At 48.6% G+C, this 12,208-nt stretch overlaps 1 long non-coding RNA gene across 1 annotated transcript; it reads left to right on the top strand.

The window, feature by feature from the left end:
* Positions 1-2,859: 2,859 nt before the first annotated feature.
* Positions 2,860-3,668, top strand: LOC144247842 (uncharacterized). The gene is made up of 4 exons (XR_013341330.1): positions 2,860-3,067; positions 3,192-3,233; positions 3,362-3,433; positions 3,528-3,668. It is a non-coding gene; the product is annotated as an uncharacterized LOC144247842 (long non-coding RNA).
* Positions 3,669-12,208: the final 8,540 nt, after the last annotated feature.

Raw genomic sequence — 12,208 nt, 5'->3', positions numbered from 1 at the left:
TCAAAATAGATCAATACAGCACTACTAAATAGAGATAATACAGCACTAATCAAAATAGATTAATACAGCACTACTAAATAGAGATAATACAGCACTAATCAAAATAGATCAATACAGCACTATTAAATAGAGATAATACCACACTAATCAAAATAGATTAATACAGCACTACTAAATAGAGATAATACAACACTACTCAAAATAGATTAATACAGCACTACTAAATAGAGATAATACAGCACTAATCAAAATAGATTAATACAGCACTACTAAATAGAGATAATACAGCACTAATCAAAATAGATCAATACAGCACTAATCAAAATAGATCAATACAGCACTACTAAATAGAGATAATACAGCACTAATCAAAATAGATCAATACAGCACTACTAAATAGAGATAATACAGCACTAATCAAAATAGATCAATACAGCACTACTAAATAGAGATAATACAGCACTAATCAAAATAGATCAATACAGCACTACTCAAAAGACGTTAAGACAACACTACTGAATAGAGATGAATAAACCACCACTGAAAATTGATTAATCCAGCACTTTCCACCCCGACAGATGCAGGGTTCACCTCAACATTCCCGAGGCTCCAATGCTACAAAATGCATTTTTCCCAGCGAAGGAGGGGCAGGGGGAGGCGGGGACGGGAGTTCCTGAAATTCCCAAGATTTCCTGGAAAAGTGCAAAGAGAAGAAGAGAAAACCATCTTTATCGCTACTCCTTTGATTGTTTACCTGAAGTAATTACTTAATTACATTCTAGTGAAAGTTGTTTAAGTTCAAAACCCAATTAGAACCAGCTGTGTCTGGGACTCTAAACAGAGAGTCACGAGTTTATTAATTAGATAAGTAAGTAAGAAGTAAGTATATAGAATAGTACAGTATCTCTTTAAATGGTATATTAATGTAATATAATATAGTTTTAATAAAGTTATCCTTCAGCCTTCTGATCAAGAAACAGACGTCATCATTTCTTCCCAGATCTGGGGTTCACCACTTTTTACTCGAGCAGGCAGGGACAGCGAGAATCTCGTTCATCCATTCAGTCACTGCTCAGGACCCTGCAGAAATGTCCTCAGTTCCCCTCCAAGGGGACCTCAGCACAGCAGTGACCTCACAGCTCTTCTCCCTCTGCTCAAGAATCCCCCACAGGGACATTCTGCTCTCTCCTCCATGGGCACCAAGCAGCAAAACTCCCGAGGAAAATCTTCCCCCGTGGATCCTGCGGCTCCTTGGCTGAGGTCCAGAGCAAACAGCCAAGGCAGTGGCCTGAAGTGTTTTCCCAGCTGGCACACACTTATCTGCCGGATGCACATTGTCCCTGGGGAAAGAGAGGTGCAGAACCCTTCACTAATGGCCTGGAATGTCCAACAGCAATCTCAGCCATGGACAGCTCTCGGGAACCACTGCACCATGGATTTTCCTTCCTGGAAGGCCAAGACTGGGAATGTCCTGCTGGTGCCTCAGGGCCTGGCTGAACAGGGCTTGTCAGAGATGCTGCCAGGGCACCGACAGCCCTGCTCCTCACAGGGCACCTCTGTCACCCCGTCAGCTCCGAGGGGCTGCCTGGGGACAGGTGCCCACTCCCCCATGGCCCCTGGCACGGGCCCATCCTGCTCAGGGCCAGCGCTGGCCTTGGCTCAGGGCCAGGGCCATGGCCCAGGTGCTCTGGGAGGGCTCAGGGGCTGCAGGTGTGACAGGATGAGGGGCAGGGCAGGGCACGTTCCCCTCTGGACACTGCTCTGGGGATGGAGCTGGGACGGGTCTGGCACCTGCAGGGAAAGGGATCTGGGGCTGTGCGGATGTGGGAATTGTCACCGCTGAGCCATGGCCCAGGCCTCAGCCTTGGCTGCAGGTGATCAGCATGGCCCAGGGCTCCCAGTGTCCCCGGGACGGGAGATGCCGATGCCCCAGCTGATGACATGTCCCTGGTTCCCCTTGTTCCCCACATGTTGGGTTTGGGGCCGGGCTCCGCTCTGGGCTGTCCCACAGGGAAAGCTCTGGGAGGGAAGGGGCAGCAGGAGATGGGGGATCTGGCTCTGGGGGCTGTGGGAGGATGGATTGTGTTGCACTGGGGGCTGTCCCCACAGGGTCCCCAGGTGCCTTTGGCTCCCTGCCTGCCCCCCTGCCCCCCCAGGTGCCTGGGCCCCTCCAGGGGCAGCTGCCCCGGGCAGGAAGCTGGAGGGATGCCGGGCAAGGGGGCTGGACCCGTGCCACAGCTGGGCTGGGGTGGACTCTGGGCCAGGGCTGGGCTTGTGGCCAGGGCTGGGGGCTGTGCCAAGCCGGGCTTTGGCCTGGGGGCTGGCAGGGAGGGTGCAGGGAGGAGTCCCGGCAGGGATAAAGGTGCTCCTCACCTGCTGCAGCCTCACCCAGCGCTGCCCGGAGCCAGAGGAAGATGAAGGTGGCTGTGCTCAGCGTGGCCCTGCTCTTCTCCATCCTGCTGTGCCTCCCAGCACAGAGCAAGGTGAGGCACCCGCCAAACGCTGTCCCCACACCCTGCCCTTTCTGGCCTCCCACCCCACCCTTTCGCTCCCTCCTCTGTGGCCCATTCAGGGTCCCCAGCCGCCCTCCCACTGACCATTCCCAAGGCCTTTCCTTCCATGGCCCCCCTCCATCCTTTGCCTTTCTTCCTGGCCTCGGCAGAGGGGTCCCCCTGGACAATTCCCTGACTCACCCCCACTGCCACAGCATCTCCCAGTCCCGTGGGTTTTGTCCCCTCCCGTCCTCGTCCTTCTGTCCCCACCAAGCCCCTGCCCTGCACTCCCATGGCCCTGCACCGCAATTCCTTTCTCCTGCCCTGGGCCTTACACCCTGCTCCTCCCACACCCCAGCCCTGTCCCCTGGGCCCTCAGCTGAGCCCACATCAGTGACTTTGGGTCTCCCCCACCTCAAAAAGATCTCCTGGGAGTCCCTGAATTCCCATCCCTCTGCCCCCACCCTGCTCCCTGCACTCGTGTCCCCCCACAGCCCGACAAGGTCCAGTCCAGTCCCTGCCTTTGTTCTCCTTCCCAGGCACCCCCGGAAGAAACCCAAGATGATCTCGTGAAGGTGAGTGGGGTGCTGGCATTGGAGGGCATCCCCTCAGGGGGCTGGGGGACAGTTCAGTTCCCCCTTCCCTTGCTGGCACCTGGGACATCCCCGTGACCAGTGAGGTCTCCTGGTCTCTCTGCAGGTGGATTTAGACGATGGGGACGTGGATGTGGACGTGCCTCTGGTGGGTACCACGAGTTCTGCCGGGCTCAGACCCTCCCCTTGCATGGCCACCAGAGCCCAGGCCATCCCAGTTTGTCCCAGCCCATCCCAGTGCCCCCAGTGTGTCTCTAATGCTGCCCTTGTCCCCAGGACGAACTGGATGAAAGGGTGAAGGAACTTCTGCGGCAGAAGCGCGCCGTGGCTGCCTCTCTGAGGGTCTAGGTGAGCTGTGCCTGCAGGGACAGGGCTGGGGACAAAGCCCATCCATGGCCCAGCAGGAAACACCAGTGGTCACCTTCTGGGCTTTGTCTTTCAGGGTCAGAAGGAGCGGTGTCCTTTTCCTCTCCAGGGGCATGAGGAGATGATCATCCCTGGAGGAACCCCCTGAAACCTCTGTGCCCGGGGCCATTTCCCCTGAATAATCAAGCATCAATAATCAATAAACCCTTTCAGCATAGCTTTGCTCTGTGTCTGTGTGTGTCCATGCCTCTGGATTCCTCCCTGTCCAGTGGTCCAGGGAAGTCAGGCCAGGCCTGGGCTCTGCTTCCTTGGCACAGCCCGTGCTCTCCCCCAGACAAATTGTGTGTTGGGAGTTGTGCAGGCTCCAGGGGGAGTGGGTTGAGTAGGTTGGTGGGCGTGCAGGTGCTGAGAAAGCCTGCAGCTCGCCATGAGTGTGGTAGGAATGGCCTGGGTTGAAAAGGAAAAAAATAAATTAAAAATAAGTTTTCCTTTAAACTTTTTTACCCCAAAATTCTTTATTCAATCCAAAGAATTTAACGGTTCACAAAAATCTTAATATGTCAAAAGCATGTTGAAATTATTTATTGGTCTTGCAATCTGGTTCCCTGGTGGGATTGGGTCTGTCTGCAGGGCTCTGCAGGGCTGTGGGGTCTCCTCACTGAGGGGCCCTACACGGTCACCTGTAGTGCCTGGCCACGGTGGGGTAGAGCCACCACGGCATCCTGGAAAAGGGCAAGTGCTTCTCCCTGGCTCTGGGCTCACTCTTGGCCGCCAGATCCATCGGCTCCAGCAGGACTTGGCTGAATTTCGGGCCGGGCCGGGTGGATCAGTTGTCCCCGGCCGTCCTGGGAGCTCACCAGGGGCTCGGTCGTGTTCCCTGACTCCAGCTCCAGCACTGAAGGAGCCGCTGGTGCCGGCAGCACCCCGGGGAAGCCTCACAGCAGAGCTGGCACAGGGCATTGCCCGGGCAGAGGGGCAGGGAAAATGTCTTGGCCACGAGCCGCAGAATGGCCAGAAACCCCCTGGCGCAGGAGTTCCCCTCCCCAGCAGGTTTGAGGCAGATTCGGGTCGCATCCCTGCTGTCCTGGCAGGGAAATTCTGGGCACAGGGCACAGAGGGGTCTTCTCCACGGGGCTCCCAGGTAACACCGAGATGCTGTGGGGGAGCTGAGCCCTGCCTGAGGGCAGCCCCAGCCCAGCAGGAGCCCGGCTGACACCGAGCTGCTGGCCATGGCTATCTCAGCGGCAATGCCGTGCCAGGAGTGGGGAACAGCTTCCCCTCAAATAGGGAGAGCTGAACCTTAGAGCCACTTGCTCTCCTGCTGGAACGGTGTCGGCGTCAGGGGGTGGACAAAACAGTCGAGGGAGGCCTTTGGTGTGAGATTCTGGAGAAGGTTTATTGGTTTGAAAAGCCAGGAGTCTGTGGAGGACAGCAAAAGCCTCCTGTGAAATGGAAAAGGTGAACTTCTTCTCTCTGAATTGCCACGATTTTAAAAAAAGGCTCTCAGGCAAAGGTATGGGAATGGGAATAACAGTTCTTTATTAGGAGAAAAACTAAATTTAAAAAATAATGATAAAAATGTAATTAGTACAAGCGAAACTAGTGATGGAGTCACAAACCTGACCCCCTGAGGAGTCAGGGTGTTGGGAATAGTCCAGTGAAATGGTGGCTGCTCCTCCTGGAGTGGCAGAAGAAATCTGCTGAACTGGTGATCTCCAGAAGGGTGGAGTTTTCTCTGAAGGTCTCTAGTAGTTGGGCCTGGTGTTCCTCTGGGAATTCAGCAGAGAAGAAGCTGCTCCTCTGGGAATCCAGCGATGTGGCTGCCAGTGTCTCAAAAATGCTGATTTTATGCAGGTTGGAATGCTTGGCTCCTCCCTCTGGGCGGATCATCTCACCATGGGATGATGTAAATTGATCGGTCATGCAGTGAATTATTTAATAGTTTATTAACAGAAGATTCCAGCGGGGCGGAGCTGGCAGGGGAGGGGTTCACAGGAGACTGACAGGGAAGGTTCCAGAACAGGGGCAGGGTTTACAGTGATGGATAGGGAAGGCACTGGAATACAGGGTGGGGATGATCCTGATTGAACGGTAATAGGGGAGTGATATAAACCAGGAATAATCCAATTTGGGGAAATACAACATACAGGGGGTGAATTAGAACAGGCCATCCAACAAGCCATGAAATAAAAGGGCACTGCAACAGCGCTCGATAAAGAAGGATGCAGGACATGTTTTCTGGTGCAAAAAAAGGATCAATCCCAGTTTTTTTCGGGACTCCCTTTTGATAGGGCTTTTTAAGAATGTCCCATCTACCCCCAATTGGTCAGTAACAAGTTGTTACCCTGTATTGATTAGTGACTCAAATCCCCAATGCGTACGTGCAGGAAAAGTTATTAGTGAGAGATAATTTAATTTCTCTCTCTAATGGTGTAAAACCAGTTTATGCAGGTGGCTAGTGTTTATCACAGTCCTAGAACTCTTTCTCAGGGAAAGCGGGTTGTTTTCCACAGTCCTAGAGCTCTTTCTCAGGAAAAACAAGTTGTTTTCACTGCTCCAGAACTCTGTTCTCACAAAGCGCTGTCAGCTTTCTCACGGCTTCTGTCGGCTCGAGTCAGGATTCAGTTTGTCAGCCTTTGGCCTGCTGTTCCACGAGCACAGAACTCATCATTCCTGTTCCATAAAATAAAAGCAGCTGAGATGCAGCTCACTGCCTTCTAGAAGGTGAAAAGGGATGCAGGTGCCCGGAGGCCCAGGAGAGAAATGGCAGTACTGAAAACGTGAGAAGCAATGTTTTATCCATAGGGGCAGGACCTGACCTCAAGGAAGACTTTTCCTACCAGTCAAGACTTCCTTAGGGAACACCCTGCTTCAATATCAATTGAAAAATAATAAGATAATGTTATTTATAAGAAAATAATGTTATACTGCCTCTTACGAAAACAAAACTAATGAGATAAAATCTTGAAAATGGGAGGGAAAATAATTTGAGGCAATTGCTCATTGAAATATTTTTCGTTAATTCCACTCCTGAACAAATTAATTCTTGAAGACAATTCTGGTAGATGTGCAGTTCCTTTGGGTTTTGTGCACTCTGACAAGCCCCATGGGAGATTCGGTGCCAAGTCCATGAGCCTCAGCTCCTCAAAGAAGATGTCACAAATGTCCAAGTGTCCTAGGGTGACATTATGATGCTTGTATCCCCAGTTGTCTGTTCTGTTTATGCTGGATATTATATTCTGTGCCTTCAAGACTGGCTCTGAAAAGCCAAGTTTTGTTTTGTTATCAGCCTGCTCACTCCCCCGCGGTCTGCTGGACACAGACAGTGGTACATAGTGCTGCTTTACTTTTTGCTTTTTGCTTTCACTTTTGCTCTTGATCTTTGCCCTTGTTCCTGCTTCTGTTGGCTTTTGCTTTTTGCTTGTTAGTTAGTTTAGCTGAGCAGTCCAAATTTTATCCTGGACTGTTTTTCTTTCCCTTTTCTTGGAACCATTCAAACCTGCTCCGGACTGGGACCTGGAAAACACCGGGAGTTTGCACTTTGTGGCCTGCAGCAGCCATGCCCAGAGCCAGAGGAACCGAGAACAGAGCGACCACTCCCAGGAGAGATTTTCTGAATTTGTCATCTCTTCAGAGCAGTGAAAGAGTTTTGTCATCTGATGTTGTTCGTTCTTTGTGCTGGGGAGTGCTTTGCCTGTTAAATAAACAGGGTTTTTTCCACTTGTCTCTGAGGAAATTCTTCCTGAACCAGGTGGGAGGAGGGGCCGTGGGGGGTTGCATTCTGGGGGCTCCTTCCAGAGGTTTTCTCCCAAATTTGCCCTAAACCAGGACAATTGTGAAGCCACTTCTGTTCCGGGAGCCTGACTGGGAGGCAATTGGCCCCAAAATTTGGGGACGAGATATTAATGACAAAAGTGCTCCTGGCAGCAGAGACAAGACAGGCACAGAGGTGTAGGAACTCAAAATGTCCCTCAGACATTTTTAGATGTTCCAGAAGAATTTTAGATCCTGGCAGGCAGCTGCAAACAGCTGTGAGTTTGGGTTTGAGCCATGGAATGAGTTACCAACTTTGGAGGTGGAACAAGCAATCACAAAATGCTGGATAATATAGTCAAATTAATTACAAAACAGAGGGGAAATTTTTTTATTATTGTACAGGGGGGTTTTAACACTTGTCCAGGGGGTTTTCACTTTGTCCACGGGGGTCAGAAGTTCTAAGATGGAGGACAGTGGGCTGACCCTGTTCTTCCTCCTTCTTCATCCTCACCTCCATGTTCTTGGTGACGTTGGCACTCACAGATGGGTTTGGAGTAGAAAAACACTTTGTGATATAGGTAGTGGGTATTGGAGGGAAAACTATAAATATGTAATGTGTAATATATCATGATAATATATCATATAAAAGATGGCAGCAGCAAATCTTTTCGACGACTCACCCTCGCGACGTGGCCCTGCTGCCACCGATAGCAAAAGGGAGTTAAACCCACGGGGATTTCAGGTTAAAAGGAAAATTAAGCTTAATTAAGCTTAATTAACCCCCAAAAAAATAAATACCCTGGGTGCGTGAAGGCCGTGTGCCTTGCTAGAACTGCACCTGTACACGATAAATGATATAATCGTTGGATGTGATGATTGTTTAGTAATTAAATATAATTGCTGTTTAATCGTGAGGATAACCATGAGAAAGTGCGGTCTCAGTCAGCTCATGGCTGAATGAAGTCAATGTATAGGATAGAACAATATAAGTTTAATAGTTAATATGTAAATTATGGAACGATAGAATATAAAATAAACTTTGTAGGGCCTGGAAAAATAAATACCTTAAGCACACGGAGGACTTTTGCTTGCTGGAACTGCAGCTGTACATGATAAATGATATCATTGCTGGATGTGATGATTGTTTAGTAATTAAATATAATTACTGTTTAATCGTAAGAATAATCGTGAGAAACTGCGGTCAGGGCTCAGAAAGATCACGAGAAACTCATGTCAATGCATACAATAGAACAATGTAAATTTAATAATTAATATGTAAATTATACAAGGATGGAATATCGAATATGTTGAGTTTGAAATCCGTGTGGGGTCAGATTTGGGTCTGCGCCCCTGATTCCAAATAAAACCACGGATTCACATCCCGGGATTTTGGGTGCTCCTGAACAATGCAAATTTAATAATTAATATGTAAATTACACAAGGATAGAATATCGAATATGTTGAGTTTTTAGGAACATCAGACAACTGTGGGCCTCCTGTGCTCTGAAACCAACTGAAGAATGGGAGTTCTACCAAGAGCTCATTTGTCACGATTGCATTGAAAAGGTAGAAAGGTCAGAACGAGGAAAAAAATTAATTTACTTCCTCATTTTGGGACCCCCCGACCCATTTCGAGGAACAAACCACGTGTGTGGAATGGCTTTTGGAGTGATTAGCATAGGAAATGATTAGCATATGAAGTGATTAGCATAGGAAATGATTAGCATATGAAGTGATTAGCATAGGAAATGATTAGCATAGGAAGTGAGGAATGGGATGTACCAAAATGATGAATTCGGATTTATATTTTGGGTTTTCAGTAATTAATCACTGGGAAGCTGTGGTGTGGAGCCTTTTATCCATCCAAGTATCAACACCCAAAATACCATAAACACACAATTTGTAAATTTAAGATTACAGTTTTTGTCCGTCACAGCTGGATATCGATACCGGATCAATATCCACATTTCTTTAATAATTTGTGAACACACACTTTGTAACTTTAAATTGTTGGAGAGTTTTTGTCCGTCACAGTTTGGATATCGATACCGGATCAATATCCACATTTCTTTAATAATTAGCAAACACGCACGCTTTGTAACTTTAAATTGTTGGAGAGTTTTTGTCCGTCACCATTGGATATTGGCAATAATCAATATCCACATTTCTTTAATAATTTGTGAACACACACTTTGTAACTTTAAATTGTTGGAGAGTTTTTGTCCGTCACAGCTGGATATTGGCAATAATCAATATTCACATTTGTCAATAATTTTTAAGCACACACTTTGTAACTTTAAACTGTTGCAGAGTTTTTGTCCATCACAGTTTGGATATCAATACCAGATCAATATCAACATCTCTTTAATAATTAATAAACACACGCTTTCGAACTTTAAATTTTAGAAAGTTTTTGTCTGTCACAGCTGGATATCGATACCGGATCAATATCCACATTTCTTTAATCATTTATAAGCGCACACTTTGTAACTTTAAACTGTTATGGAGTTTTTATCCATCACCGTTGGATACTGGCAATAGATCAATATCCACGTTTCTTTAATAATTTATAAGCACAAACTTTCTGACTTTAAAATGTTAGTTTTTGTCTATCACAGCTGGATATTGGAAATAGATCAATATCCACATTTCTTTAATAATTTATAAGCACAAACTTTCTAACTTTAAACTGTTGGAGAGATTTTATCTGTCACAGTTGGATATTGGCAATAATCAATATCCACATTTCTTTAATAATTTGTGAACACACACTTTGTAACTTTAAACTGTTGGAGAGTTTTTGTCTGTCACCGTTGGATATTGGCAATAATCAATATCCACATTTGTCAATAATTTTTAAACACACACTTTTTAACTTTTAAATGTTACAGAGTTTTTGTCTGTCACCGTTGGATATTGGCAATAGATCAATATCCACATTTCTTTAATAATTTGTGAACACACACTTTGTAGCTTTAAAATGTTAGTTTTTGTCTATCACAGCTGGATATTGGCAATAATCAATATCCACATTTCTTTAATAATTTATAAACACATGCTTTCTAACTTTAAACTATTGGAGAGTTTTTGTCCGCCACAGCTGGATATTGGCAATAATCAATATCCACATTTCTTTAATAATTTATAAACACACACTTTGTAACTGTAAACCGTTACGGAGTTTTTATCTGTCACGATTGGATATTGGCAATAATCAATATCCACATTTCTTTAATAATTTATAAACACACACTTTGTAACTGTAAACTGTTACGGAGTTTTTATCTGTCACGATTGGATATTGGCAATAATCAATACCCACATTGGTCAATAATTCCGAGGTGACCCCTTTGATGCAGGAACCCCTCCGCTTTACTGGGAGTTACTGGGAGCACTGGGAGCACTGGGAGCACTGGGAGGGGTCACTGGGAGCACTGGGAGCACTGGGAGGGGTCACTGGTTGTTACTGGGAGCACTGGGAGGGGTCACTGGGGGTCACTGGTTGTTACTGGGAGCACTGGGAGGGGTCACTGGTTGTTACTGGGAGCACTGGGAGGGGTCACTGGGAGTTACTGGGAGCACTGGGAGGGGTCACTGGTTGTCACTGGGAGCACTGGGAGGGGTCACTGGGGGTTACTGGTTGTTACTGGGAGCACTGGGAGCTGTTACTGGTTTTTACTGGGAGCACTGGGAGGGGTCACTGGTTGTTACTGGGAGCACTGGGAGGGGTCACTGGGGGTCACTGGGAGCACTGGGAGGGGTCACTGGTTGTCACTGGGAGCACTGGGAGGGGTCACTGGTTTTTACTGGGAGCACTGGGAGGGGTCACTGGTTGTTACTGGGAGCACTGGGAGGGGTCACTGGGAGTTACTGGGAGTTACTGGGAGCACTGGGAGGGGTCACTGGTTGTTACTGGGAGCACTGGGAGGGGTCACTGGGGGTTACTGGGAGCACTGGGAGGGGTCACTGGGAGTTATTGGGAGCACTGGGAGGGGTCACTGGAGGTTACTGGGAGCACTGGGAGGGGTCACTGGTTGTTACTGGGAGTTACTGGGAGCACTGGGAGGGGTCACTGGGGGTTACTGGGAGCACTGGGAGGGGTCACTGGGGGTCACTGGTTGTTACTGGGAGCACTGGGAGCTGTCACTAGTTGTTACTGGGAGCACTGGGAGGGGTCACTGGGAGTTACTGGTTGTTACTGGGAGCACTGGGAGGGGTCACTGGTTTTTACTGGGAGCACTGGGAGGGGCCACTGGGGGTTACTGGTTGTTACTGGGAGCACTGGGAGCTGTTACTGGTTTTTACTGGGAGCACTGGGAGCTGTTACTGGTTTTTACTGGGAGCACTGGGAGTTGGGGGAGGGGCGGCCCCGCTGTCCCCTCCCCCCCCCCCCATTTCCGGCCCCTCCCCCAATGACGTCACTCGGCGGTCGTTAATTAATCAACCGTTAATTAATCACTCGTTAATTAATCAATCGTTAATTAAGGGCACTTTATTCGTCAGCCAGGCCCCGCCCCCTGCCCCGGGGTCACTCAGGGGTCACTTGGTCACTCAGGGGTCATCCAGGGGTCACTCAGGGGTCACTTGGTCACTCTGGGGTCACCCAGGGGTCAATCAAGGGTCAGTTGGTCACTCAGGGGTCAATTAGGGGTCACTCACGGGTCAGTTGGTCACTCAGGGGTCAATCAGGGGTCAGTTGGTCACTCAGGGGTCACTTGGTCTCTTGGATCACTTGGTCACTCAGGGGTCAGCTGGTCACTCGGGTCAGTTGGTCACTCAGGGGTCACTTGGTCTCTCAGGGGACAGTTGGTCCCTGGGGTGTCAAGGGGTCCCTCAGTGGTCACTCAGTGGTCACTCATTGGTCAGTGTCACAGACAGGGTGTCCATGGGGTGGTCAGTTGGTCACTCATTGGTCAGTGTCACAGACAGGGTGTCCATGGGATGGTCAGTTGGTCACTCAGCGCTCAGTGTGACAGATGGGGGGCTCCATGGGGTGGTCAG

The sequence above is a fragment of the Lonchura striata genome, chromosome 34 (assembly GCF_046129695.1).
Source record: "Lonchura striata isolate bLonStr1 chromosome 34, bLonStr1.mat, whole genome shotgun sequence".
Taxonomy (NCBI): Eukaryota; Metazoa; Chordata; class Aves; order Passeriformes; family Estrildidae; genus Lonchura; species Lonchura striata.
Note: the sequence above shows the minus strand (reverse complement) of the source record. Positions and strands in the feature narration are given on the sequence as shown.